At 39.7% G+C, this 13985-nt stretch overlaps 1 protein-coding gene and 1 long non-coding RNA gene across 3 annotated transcripts in view; one reads left to right on the top strand and one right to left on the bottom strand.

The window, feature by feature from the left end:
• Positions 1 to 13985, top strand: part of LOC141728210 (uncharacterized) — a 584197-nt gene that overhangs the window by 174230 nt on the left and 395982 nt on the right. The window lies entirely within an intron of this gene.
• LOC102073346 (uncharacterized) overlaps positions 1 to 13985 on the bottom strand; it is a 33162-nt gene that overhangs the window by 6032 nt on the left and 13145 nt on the right. The window lies entirely within an intron of this gene.

Below are 13985 nucleotides of genomic sequence, written 5' to 3'. Positions count from 1 at the left end.
TATGCAATTCTTTTTCAGCGAGATTTCACAAAGTGTTGAGCTATTTTTCTTTATGCTATGCCTGGCACGTATGTGTAGCAAGCTTGCAAGCTTGGCTGTCATGAATATTTCTTGAAAAACAGCCTTGGACGGAAGTAATTTTTCTAAATTAAATAAATATGTTGTTTCTGATTTTCCAAAATACCCAAAGGAACTAGCTCACATTCTAGATCAATGGCCTGCAAAATTTCACCTTGAAATATGATGACTTTTTTTACTTGATGAAGCACAAAATGTCTCTGGGAACAAAGAAATTTTGCAGTGGATTGGGTCCTACAAACTTCACTTTCCCAGAAAGCAAGTTTTCCTATTGATTTTAATGGTGTTGATTATCTGAATTTTCATGTTAGCTGACAGTCAGGAGCACTTTGCACAGGTGTCTGTACAGTCAGTATTATTTTGCAATTAGCTTTCTGGGATATTTGGACTTCTAAAAAGAAATGAGGTTTGTTTACTTTCTTGGGAAAAGGCAAATTCCAGTCCTGCAACAGATAAGGATTTATGAGAGTAAAATTCCAAATCATTTTAGACATGATCCTCAAATCCTTTTTTGCATTGTCAGTTTGTATAAGAGATGCTGAAGACTCCAAGTTAAGAAGCATAGGGGTAGGAGATAAAACATTTTGAGGGCTCAGGCCTCTCTGAAGACACTAACTCAAGGTGGGCTGGGAGCTCTGGGTACAGCAAACCACTCTGGGTGAATTTCAAACACACTGACTAAAACCTTTAAGAATCAGTGGAGAGATACAGATTTAAATGAGGTCTTAATGGCTTTGTTACAGCAGGGGGAACAGGAGTTCCCCCTTCTGTACAGAACTTCTGTCTCCTCAATGCCATGAAGCATTGCAAATGAGAAGGCACAGGTGTGCATAGGGAGGGCAAGAGCAGCCCTGAATTCACCCATCATTTATCACCATGCAAGAGCAGTGAGGAACCTAAGGCAGAATGGGCTTCATGACTTCACTGTTGGCTTGAAGATAGACATCACTTCAGCTTAAACCTCTCTGCAAGCAGGGCTTTGTCTTGTCTCTGGTACACTTCTTGTTAGCTTTGGCAATAGCTGCACAACTCACTCTCCTCTCAGTGGTCTGCCAAGAAAGGTGAGTTGGATGTACAGGAAGACTTGGGTCTGCTCCACAAAGTGTTATCCATAGAAACAGAGTCAGAAAGTCATACAGATGTGCCCAGAAAGGCTATTAGATCATCAGGATTGATTTCCCAGGATAAAATAGGCCATGGTTTTGTTCAGATTTTTTTGTGTTTGGGTTTTTTTGTGTTTGTTTGTTTATTTTAAATTGAATTTGTTCCATGTCACGTTTTCTACCTTGAGTTTCTCTGAATCACAGTCTTCCATATATACATCTAACCTTGAAGGGAAGACTTTTGGGACAATAAATTGCTTTGGCTTTCCAAAACATTTTCTTCAGTTGTACTTTTCTTCACTTTAGTCCCAGAATATCTTGTGATGAAAGAATATGTGGCACATTCAAGTTACTTATTCATCCTCTTTTTTGAACAGATTCTGAGGTCTTGCACTGTGCAGAATTTTTTTCCCTGCACTGAAATATTTTTCCTGGCTCATTTTTTAATATCTTCTTCAGTTTTTCAACATATTTTTATAACTACGGGATGACCAGAATTGTACATAAGGTTCCAACATCTGTGTTCCTGCAGCTATGTACAAATGTAAAATTATATCTGTATTTCCAACCATATTGATTGGCAATATTTTCTCATCAATAATTTCCTTGTTACATTTGAGTGAAAAGTTTTTTTTAAATTTCCTTTTACCAATTGAAAAATGCAAATTGAAACAGACCAATAAATTTTCTGAAATACTGTTACATCTCTGAAATTATTGCAGCTGAAAACATGTGTTTTCATATATGTAGGGGTACAAGGAGAACCTAAAAAACAACTGAAAAGTATTGAGTTGACATTTTAAAAACGAAGTATTTGAATGTTTTAGTCTGAAATGTTTCATTTCAAAATTTGCTTCAGCTTTATTGTAAGAACATTTTATACTTGAATAGCAAATAAAATATTTCTGTGGGGTCAAATAAAGTAATTTCCTCAATCTTTTGTGGGTTTCTTAAGTCATTGATCAAGAGCAATTTGAAGAACAGAATAGCAAGCTACTAGGAAAGACTTCTATTCTGCCTCCTTTATTGATCATTTACATTTAGTTTACTCTATTTTTTTTCCTTAAAATTTCTGTCTGATGAGAGAACCTCTCATTACTTTTGTTTAGAGCTACCCATTTGCCTTCATGAATCCTGGCACAAAGTCAACATCTCAGTTATTGGAAATTATCCTGATAGACTAAAATCTATTAAGCATCTCCTAAATATCAGACCACTAAGCCAAAGGTCACCTCAGATATATATTCCTTTGGAACAGGTGATTTTTAACAGCAACATGTAGGTATGTTGCTCTGTAATACTCCTGTGAGCAGCACCTAGCTCCTTCAGCTGCTTGTGAAGTGTCTCATGGAGTGGTTTATTTCAAACATCACTGGCTGCATCTTTAAAAGAATTTTTGCCATCTCTACACTATGAAATTCCTATAGGAATTCCTCATTGTCCTCTTCTCCTCTCATGATCCACCTACAGTTCTACAATGGAAAGACAGGTATTTAATGGACTCATTATTTCCCTATGCCTTAACTTTCTGTATTACTTTTCCACATTGCCATATTCGTGTCTGCATCATCTTTTCCTGCCACATCTTATATACTGTCACTGTAGTTCTTTTATATCTAGCTACCTTTCTCCTTCTGTCTCTTGTTTGTGGAATTGAAATGCTCTGGTCCATGCAGTGCTTGTCTTCTAAAAAGCATTATTCCTCACTATGCTTTTTCCTGGCTTTTCTTTCAGATTGTGAAATTTGCAAGAGTCCACCTCTACTTATTATTACAACTCTCCTAGTATTTATTCTCTGTGAGTCCTATTAAGCATTCTTTACCTAAACATGCTAAAACAAATCTTTTAATCTTATGCTACCAGCATAACTGCCCACAAAGCACATGGTTCACAAAGGTGAAATGCTTGAGACAAAAAGGCAAGGACATGGTAGTAGTTTGAAAGTCAGTTCTTTTCATCATGTCAGTTTGCTGTGGCAATGATTTGGGGGTTTGGCTGAGCAAGTGTTATTTAAGGAGTTTATCACAGTCCTGTAGAATGCCATCACCATTCCATGCTCAGTCCTTGCACTCTTGTGCTAACTGGTGGGGCTCAGAGCCACAGCCATGGCTGCACAACCCATAGCTCACATCCACATCCACTCTAGGGTTTGGATTTTGCTTAACATGCCACTGGCATGGGTGGATGCAGCCAGACTGAGGCCATGCTATAAAAAATAGGATTGCTGCCATTCAAGAGTGATTAATTGCAGAGGAAGAACACTTGAACAAAAGCTAACTTTATTGACACTGGTGGGGAAAGCCCTATTCTGGGGAGCTGATTGTTTAAATGGTGGTTAAAGTAACCTCTAACAAGAAGGATCTTAGTACTTAAATAATGGGATCATAGGGTCATATGAAATCCTCTCTAAGACGGCAGACTCTTTATATAAATCATGAGAGCATAATCTCTCCGAAAAGCACAAATAACAAAGACGGCTCAGTACATGGATGGTAGGTCCACAGGTCATTCAAGTTTAAGTCCCTTCTAAAAAAGGGGAATTCAGTACCTAAATACTGAGAGAACAGTGTCATTGTGTACCATCATTACAATAAGGAAATTATTTTTAAGATGGAAGAAGCAATCCCTTTTTCTTCTCTGTGGAAGTCTGTCACTGATGCTGTGACACGCATTTCTAGACATGCATACAGCAAGGATTACTGTGCCTGTTCCAAGAGGCTTCCTGAGACACTACAATTTTATTGACTTCATTTCTGTGTGCAGATGTGTCCCTTCTACCCCGGACTTACACCAAGCACGTGGTATCCCCACTGTCTCGCTGCCCCCTTCCCTTGTCACGTTGTTGTGAGCCCTCCCTGCTCACATTGTTCCCTTGTTTCAAGGAATTGCACCCACAGCTTTTTGCAAATGGTCCTGACTCCATCATGTGGCAGCTTTTAGGTGGTCTGAAATACTGCCAGCTGCCCTGGTCCAAGGCAGAGTGACTCTCAGAGCCCTCACAGGACTATCTGGAATAACTAACATGTTGCTTCTCAGCACGATGCACAAAGACTGGCACTTCAGCAGAAAGCAGCAGCTGAACGGGACATGGAGGGTTTATTTAAAATTAATCATCACTGCCGTGGAAAGCACATCAAAGATTTGGTGTGGAGGTGCCATTTATACAAGAGGAGCTCATTGTGCATAACTCCTATCCATTATGGGCCAAGCTGCAATGCAGCTTTCAGAGAAGATGGCTCTTCCAGGGATCTATGGATGGCTGGGACCTTGGTCCTGGGTCGTTCCCAGTCAATTCTCCCAAGGTCCTATGGAATGCTATCCAGACCAGTGAGCCCCTGGTCTAAACCCATTCAGTGCATTTTTTCTGAGAGCTCTAGCCTGTTTTTAGAGTGTGTTTGCAAGAGCAAGGGGCTCTTGGCTTATCCCACAAGACATTGTTCTATGCAAGCTACCACTTCAAAGTGAGAGAGCTTTATACTATATTTGAAACATGTTATAATGTAAGAATCAGATTATGCAAAAATACTCTCTCATAAAATTACGTGTTAGAGTTCTATTGCACATTCACAAGGAAAGAAAGCATTTTATTTATTATGTTTTTATAGGTAATGCAGTTGTGTCTGTATGCATATGTTGCACTTAGGGGAAGAAGAAAAGCTCCCATAATGAATATACAAATATCTTCAACTCAAACAGGCCCACTTACAGAGATATAAATCCCACTGAGGAGCACAAGTCTGACAGGTCTTTTATGTCTTTTGCTTAGAAGAAGTACATCTTCCTGCTGTAAGATCAGAGGAATGTCTTTCATCTTGAGCAGAAGTTACATTGGTATAACTGAAAGTAAAATATCTCTCTGTGCTTAACAGGGCTCTGTGTCATTTGGATTACATGTCTAGGTATATTTCTGATAAAAGTGTTGTCTTTGTTTAATTCAACAAAGACAACTGCTGTGAAAAGCAAAGATTTCCATCATTAAAGTAATATTGGCTTGTATTTAGATCAGGTAACAGGTTTGCACAATTCTGGTAATAAAGTAATATTATTATACATATATGCATGCATGGAGTGTGTGTATACACATGCCTATATAAAGGGTATTTACATTCTCTTCAAATATGTGCTTCTAAAGAGAGACTGACCTGGTAGTCCAAGATGCTGAGAAATTCTGAAAACAAAGGTCGCACACATATACTTACTAGATTTCTGCTGCTTGGCAAGATCTAAACCTGAATACACTGAAATAAAGACCAAAATTTTCAGTCACTTCCCAAGTACAGAATCAGGCCTGCTATCCAACCACAGCTGAAATATTTGAGAAAACTTTGCTGGACCAGAAAAAACATGAGTGGCAGGCAAATTTCAGGTTAACTCCATGGCCACAGGAAAAAGAGCTGTTCCCCTACAGGGAGGGGAAAATGAAGACTTCAGTCAGTACAGCATGCAAGTGTGTGTGCAGCATCTTATGGTGTCAGTCCTCATCCGTGGGTTGATGTTTATTTAAAAGTTCTCTTTTGGATGGGGACTAATTACTGCTGGTTTAAATTACATTAATTGTCTGTGGGTGCAAGGGCTTATCAGTGATTAAAGAGATGACAAAGAGCACTAGCAGCTCGGCTTTACCTCAACATTATTTTTCACTATATTCCATGTTTTCTGTGCTTGTGAATATTTCTAGTAAGGAATGCTTTTGGAAAAAAAAAAACAACTTTTTGAAAAAAAACCCAACCCTTTCTATTGGTGGAAATCAGTGTGGCTATGGGCCTTTCCACTCCTCCAGAGCAATATAATCCTGAGAAAGGTGCAGATTTGCCGGGAGCAGGGTTGTGTTTTGGTAGAAACTTGTCTTTTTCCCTTTGAAAAGAAACTTAAAATTTTGCAGCTGCATTTGATTGTATGTCAGAAACGTGAACTGTCCCTGATCACGTGGCCCCTGTTTCTGGTCCTGGAACAGGCCATCTTGTCATGTGAGAAGTTCTGGACCACCAGAGATTTTAGGGTAATGAGATGCAAACACTGATGATGCAGAGCTGAGTCTGCTCCAAACAGCTGCAGGAATTACTTCTGTAGCATTACGTTTAAAATATTTTCGTTGCCCATGTCTCTGACTTAGGTTAGGAACTTGGATTTTTGGGGTTTTTTTTTGCCCAACATAGGCTCAGTCTCCATTCTCAACCTAAGAGTGTACTGAACACACCTCCCAGCAATACAAAGCCATGAATCCATCATTCCCCTACACTCCAAGAAAAGGTTTTACATCAAATTCCTTCAGAAGTTTTAAAATGTTGTTTGGAGTCTTTTAGTCTTCTGTTTTCAATACCTGTATTTTTTTGGCATGTTGCACCTACATTGTTTCAAACTTAGTTCTTATAAAGACCCGCTTGTGATGTACTTAAAGGGTGCTATATAAATTCATGTAAATCGTAAATCATTTCAACAAACACTTGCTCTTCAAGACCAAATCAAACTCAGGAGAGGCTGATAGTAAAAGGAACACACAGGAGGATGAGAGGAGAGCCATGTTCACCCTGCAGCAGACCATTTCTGGTCATCACCAACAGCCTACGAGATGCCAAGGCCCACCAGCCCCGTTTTTGTGAGCAGAGGAGCCACAGCCTCCAACTTTGGGCTCCTGTGTAATTTCTTGGCTGTGCTCACAGGCTGTGGGGCAAGGGGGATTGCAGGCACAAGAAGGAGCCCAGCCTCGGCAGCATTGGGACAGAGGGAGCGTGTTGGCGCACGCCCTCCTGCTCTCCCAGTTTGATGAGCACTTCTCAGGCATAAAGCTATTGTTTTGCTTGCTGGGCCCTCTACAGTGGCTGGGCCAAACTTCCTGCTAGGAGCCAGGATCTGCAACCTTATGAAAGTTGCAGGGCCCGGCAAGCTGCCGGTATTTTCAGCTGGATTGAGCCCAGAACAATTTTATTTTCATCAGAAATGTTCCCTGGCCCTACCACATGTGCAAGCATATATGAAACCACCAAGAAGGCTCCCTCCCCCAGCTATCTTATTTAGCTAAAATTCAGCTGCCCAGCAGAACTGTTTCTTATCCAAGCCCTTAGAGACAGGAGAGGAGTGGAGAGATTTAATTATAATCTTTCTCTCCCTGCACCTCCCACAGTACGCTAATGCTTTTCATTAGCCGAAGCCAAAACCTTGCTTTATAAGCTGTGAGAGCTGTCTTTTAAAAAACACATCCAGCATTAAAAGAGTTCTAAATGGCAGTAACAGCAGTGTAACCCTCATCCACAGGTGTGGGAGATTCGCTGGAGGATTGCTGGTGGAGAGGCGAGTTTTATTTGAAAGACATCTGATTCCTATTTCTGTCCACTGGCTGATTATGCCTCACATTACAACACTTCTGTGCCCACTGACAATTTCAGTCCAAATGAATGAGAGAAAAGACTCAACATCCAGGAGCTCTAGATGATTTTTATAAGTATCCAGATGTTTAGACTTTTATCTGAAGCTTATACAAAAAATATGAGGCCACTCCCAGGGGCAGCTTGACAAATATCCTCAGTCATTTATTCAGTGTGTAAGTCTAGAGCAGACATTCATACGGACATATCACTGGAGTAGGTACATCTGTTAACCTCAGTGGCATGGAAATGCAGGAAAATGAAGAATTACATTTTTGACCTACAACTGCAATGTTATTTGAGTGACACAATTAAAGGAGTACCTTATGTTGATGGAAAGGTTCTGAGAAAATATTAGTGACTTAATTGTCATTGCCTTACAGAACACATTGAGCTGACTTTCATCTTTGAAAAATCAGAGTTTCTTTCTGGTACCTCCCCAGAAAGTGATTACCCAGAGGTCTGAGAACACTATGGATGGAGCTTGGTTCCCCACAACACCTGATTCTCTATTATTTTTCTTTTTTTTTAAGGAAAATGTAATTTTTCTTCTCATTCCCTTGCCCTCTGCCAGCTTCAATGGTATAAAGAGACAAATAAACCTCAGCAAATCACTAGGGTAGCTTCAGGGGTATTTGTTTTCTTTATCTGGTAGCCCTTGGAAGCTTCAGGCCGGTTGTGCCAGCTCTGTACAAACACTGAGTGAGATGGGAAATCCTCATGTGTGAAGAGCTGACAGCCTGTGTGGAGGGAAGAGCACAAGCAGCAGCATAACAAATACCTATCTGGTCAATAAAGGACAAGTGAAAAGGCCATGGGATTACATGGATTACAGTACTTGATTACACAGATTAACCAGGCAATTAAAGGCAGCAGGAATAATAAATATCCTTCCAAAGGGAGCCACTATTGGCCTGTAGGCTGAATGTGGCCATTCCAACTCTAAACTGGTTTTGCCAGAGAGGGAAAAGACCCTGAAGCAGACCCACAAATGGGACACGCTCTCCTTGATTCCTCAAGAAATTTTATAGCGTTGACTGGGGTCTTTATCATTTATATTTTGATGGTTCCTTATCTCATGTTTTAAAAGGAAATCTGCTGAATGTCTAAAATGCCTTTTGGCAGTCAGGCCTTTTGTTGCTGATCTCCAAGTTAAAAACAGTTTAACTTATCAGGAAGCCTTGGTGTAGATCTGGTGTAGTGGGTTGGTTCATTTGGTTTTTAAATGCTTTCTTTTGGATCACTTTTAATCATCACTTACATTGCACATAGCCATTTATGCATTGACAGGTTGATGGGGACTTTAATGCACATAAAACTTTCTCTGTCAGGACTTATGCCTCTCTGTCAGATTTTATCCTGCAGTAGAGAGGGTTCATGTACAGTTGCTGACAGATAAAATAAGCTCCCCTAGCAGCTGCAGCTCTGCCTCCCACAGATTTTTTTTTCTGGTTCTGTGTCCCCAGCTAAGTGTTGAGAAAGCACAGGGCTGTGCCGGGACAGACAAGCAGGAGCACGGCACCAGACTGGCAAGAGGGAAAACGACTTTGCCACATCAAGGCCTGTAGTGCAACACTAAATGTTTGGCATCTTTATTTAGCCCCAGGTGCAGGAGAGAGGTAAGTAAACCATTCTATTCCAAAGAAAAGTGCATTTCCAGGCTGGATTTCTGCAGAGAAAACCTAAAAGGCAAGAAGCTGACTTTGAAAAAAGATTCAACGTAATGAATCACATAAAAACTGAGAAAGCTCATGAATTTTAAGCCTGTCTCATGATTTTAAGGACCTTAATCCTGAATTTGAAACTCATGGGTTTCAATATGAGAACCTGTGTTCTGTTGTATGGTTCAGAAGGCAAAGTACTAAGGTTTCCTTCAAGCCTGGTACAATCATCTAACACTTGAGGTATTCAGATATTATAGCTGATATGAAAAGATGCCCAGCATCTGTAATTCACACAGAAGCCAATGGAAACTGCAAACACTCAGCTCTGAAGGATCAGGCCTTTAATCATTAATATAGATCTATAAAAAAATGTTTCCTAAGACACTTTATTTCTGCAAGAAATTCCCTGTTGGCACGAGACTTTTCATAGCTCCTTAAAGACCTATAAGAAACTGTGGAAGAAATAAAGAGGAGTTTTGCTTATGGAAATGAGACCTACTAGGGAGCCACTGGAAATGTTTTTACGAGTCTCTATAATGGAACTACAGTAGCAGTTCCATGTCGATTTTTATTGGAAGACCCAATAGTTTTTTCTTCTTCTTTTGTAAGCCTAGTTTTTTCCCACCTGAAGCTTCACGTGTGGTCTCTTGGCAAAGGAGAATATTTTTGTAATGGCTGATGTGATATGGCTTTGTTTTAAGTAAGGAGATATTTCAGAGAACACTTCAAAAATTTATTCAAAGCTTTCCTTGTTCATTTCAGAAGTTGAAAACAGCTAACACTAAAAAAAATCCAGTTTGATTTTATATTTGCTCTTAAAGAGATAGAGCTCATGAACATATACTTGGTAATTTCAGTGTACCAAAATGTGGGGCATTATTAAAGGTAATTTTGAAGACTATAATAAAAATAAGATCAAATATGAGGAACTATATGGATAGAAGTTTTAAATATTAGATATAGATCCATCAACCAACATGAGAATATAAACCAGAAGAGACAACAAATTAAAATATATGCTAGAAGCTTTGAAATAATTAAGGTGGTCACTGTATTAGAATTCTTCAGCCTTCTTTTTGTATTGATGATAAACATTTTTATAAATATCTTGTTCCAAGTAAACTTAACCCAAACTACTGTTCATGTCCAATAAGTGATTTCTAGTCGTAGATGAGAACTGTCACATTCCCTTAACTGACTCGGCACACAAATGGCAGTCCTTGTAGGGAAAAAATGAGGAAAAGGTAGTTTCAGTGAGAGCACCACACTGAATTTTGAACAGACCTATAAAAGTGGACAAAAAACTGAAATGCCCCATACATGACAAACAGTTCTGTAGTGATACTTTGAGTTACCCCCGGTATCTCTGAAGAGAGCTCTGGGGCAGAGAAACTTCCTCCCTAAGCAAGACTGGAAAGCAGCATGTAGCTTTTTCATTAGCCAAATTTTAAAATGCCTTCAGCAAAATTTTAGCAAACAAGTCAAACAAGGTTTTGTTAGTGGACTCACTTTAGCTTGTGATACACGACCTGATCACATAGGTCACCGGATCTGAGCTCCATTCAGGACTGCTTGTTCCATCTTCCCTCCACGGCCATGGCTGTCAAAGTGCCACCCTGGTATCCTGTTTTTCTTCAATTACAGCAGAAAATGAATCCACCTAATTCTTTACCACATTAAAGTATACTATGCTCAGTCAGGAAGGGACTGCTTGTTTGTTCTCTGTAAACTTTTGTTGAGGTTTGATGAGGAGCAAGTGCAGAGGACTCCACTGGCAGGGCTTCCCCAGCCAGCTGCTTGATCACCATCATGTTCTTCTGCTCTGTCCCTGTAATGTGCTCAAGTGACCTGGGGCTGTAACTGCTCAAATTTGGCTCGTTATAAACTCTGCCAGGTCAAAAACTCATTTCAATCACAAAGCAACTATTGTAGGGTGAGATGTTACACCCAGTTACAATAACTTCTATATTTCTGTTTCAATGAAAGACCCTCACCACCAATAAGAGCAATGTCAGGCAGGCAGACTATAACGTAGGTAGGTTGGTTTCTGATACAAGGGCTAACTTGCAGTCCTGACCTCAGTCAAATAAATTCAAAGTTTCAGAGAAGTTCCACAACAGTTTGTTTTCCTTCTTCTGCTTCTTCTGCAGCTTCACATTTCTCATGGTAATGAATACCTGTAGCAGAAGATCCAATGAAAAACACTCTTTTTTTTGGTAGTCTTTCTCATGTAATTAGAGATGCAAATGGTGAGCAATCTCATCAGAGTATACTTTCATGTTTTTCATAAATTCTCAGCAATATTCAATGCTTATAGTGACTACTTGATTCAGACTTCTGGAGATTCACCCTTATTTGCTAGTCACTGTTTCTGGGATTTGATCTGGATACCTTGCCACAGACTTTTTATACCGTGCTGCTTGTGACGGGGCACTGCCATGCAATACATTCCATCGAGTGTCTCCTTTAACAGGGGCCTGGATATCAGGTCTTGGAGAAAGGTTTGGAAGGCAGCACTGAGTTTACACCTAGATATGAGCTTAAGCAGCAATCGCTCAGTGACTTTCTGTGTAGGTTCCAGTGTGCGATGCAATGTAGTAACTGGAGATAGAATGTCCCTGTGGATTGTCTTTCTGTACTGAAGTAATTAATAAGTAATTCCTTATGTGCTGCCTGGATGGCTCCTGCAGAAACATGACATGACTGTCTCAAGTAGTATACTTGTTGAGAAACAGTCCTTCTTAGACCATTGGGTTGTCCACAGCAGAATTCCTCTCAAAACAAATGGGGTAGCGGTAATGGCATTTGAGGGCTTGGCTGCATCACCGGCTTTCTGATATTTGATGTGTATATTAAGTTGCTAAGCTTGTCTCAAGGTTTTATATGTGCCCATACTATTATTATTATTATTATTATTATTATTATTATTATTATTATTATTATTATTATTATTATTATAGAAATTCTTTCATGTGAGGGTGGTGAAACACTGGAATAGGTTTACCAGGGAAGCTGTGGATGCTCCATTCCTGGAAGTGTTCAAGGCCAGGTTGGATGGATGCAACTCTGAGTAAATCAGTCTAGTGGAAGGTGTCCTTATCGATGGCAAGGAGTTTGGAACTAGATGATCCCTAAAGTCCCTTCCAACCCAAATCATTCTAGGATTCTATCCTTCAATGGCTACACCCCTTCAAGAAAAGAAGTTCTGATAATACCATTGTGTGTATTTCATGTAGGATTCATCTGACCAACTTTAGCCATCAAAGTGTTTGATTTGCACCATTCCAAAACAGAATGCACAAAATAAGTCGGATCATCTCTTTGCTTGTGTGTGCCTCTCTGATTGACTCCAAAGGAAATCTGGAAAAGCAGCTGAAACTACCCTTTGGAAGTGGAAAGCGGATACTGTCATGTCCTTCAGGACATGGACATGGAAAATTCAAATAAATTATTTAACAATTTCTTCTTCATCTACCAAGCCATAGTAATTTATTGTGCACATGATCCCAGCTCACCCAAGCTAAGTGCTCACTTTAATCATCCTCTAAAGACACGCCTTAAGTTGTGGCAACTTAATTGCTTATCCAGGTCTATTCAGACCTTATTTTCTCAAAGTGCATGGTCATATTCACCCACTTTGTTCAGAAAGCCAACTAAATATTGGCTAACACTTTACACATAACCCAAGACACACAAAATTAGAAAAATGAGAGAAGTAATAGGTCTACAGTTGTTTTTATTTCAAGCAAACCTTCCAAGAAACAATGCAAATATACAAAAGTAATAAAATCTAGATGTCCTCTTGGTGTAAAGTTGGAAGAAAGGCACTAAAGCTATCAAAAATATTTATAAATATTAGGAGTCATATTATATTTTTATTTGCTTTCAAACAGGAGCTGTGTGGCTCAGGGAAGGGAAACACTGACCTTTCACTTCTGTTCTCTCCAGCTTCAGTGCTGCTGCAGGCCCTAAGTGAAAACGAGTCTATTGGTCTCATCCAAACCTCAGCCCATGTTAGCCCACATTACAAAACACCAGAGAATCTGGCATGATCAGCAGTTTCTGCTCAAGAGAGGCCCAGGACTGCAATAGCAGAGGTGTTAGAGATCAGAATTTGGGAACGCTGGTTGAGTTACGTGGGAAAGCAAAATACTTGGTCTCCTGCTTTCATTGGGACTGTATTCACTTGCACAAAATAAACACAGTATGAACAATACAAAAAATATTTATATCACAGCAAATGATACTTATAAATAAGGCAAACAGCTCATTACCACCATTTACCCAAAGGTCACAGAGTGCTTTTAAAGCAGAAATTTAGCTGCACTGGTGAAGCAGTGTAACATCATTCTTATTTTACAGATGGAAAAACTGAGGCACACAGACACCTTCCTATCCAAGACCGCACAGGAAATCTGTGGCAAGACCAGCACAGGCTCCTGATCACAGGAGTCTGCATGTGGAGGGGTTTGGGGAGGACAGCTGAGCTCCCTTGCACTCAGATGCCTGTGGCAAGAGCTGAAGCATACACCAGCAAAAGGTCAGTGTATCCATTCTCCAAGCCATAAAGTTCCAGCCTGAAAAGAAATATAAATGCAATGAGATTTTTCTGAGGTTTTTCTTTTTCAAATATTAATTGTTTCTTGGCACCAAGAGTCATTTTTACATCAAAAATAGTAATGTATTACATACTGTTATTTACATAAGTTTGCACTGTCTCTAATTTGGAAAGTTTAATAAGAATATAAGGAAAACCTGTAGACCACTGGATATCAGCC

This window comes from Zonotrichia albicollis, chromosome 2 (genome assembly GCF_047830755.1).
Source record: "Zonotrichia albicollis isolate bZonAlb1 chromosome 2, bZonAlb1.hap1, whole genome shotgun sequence".
NCBI lineage: Eukaryota > Metazoa > Chordata > Aves > Passeriformes > Passerellidae > Zonotrichia > Zonotrichia albicollis.
The sequence above is the reverse complement of the archived record's forward strand: the minus strand, read 5'-3'. Positions and strand labels throughout refer to the sequence as shown.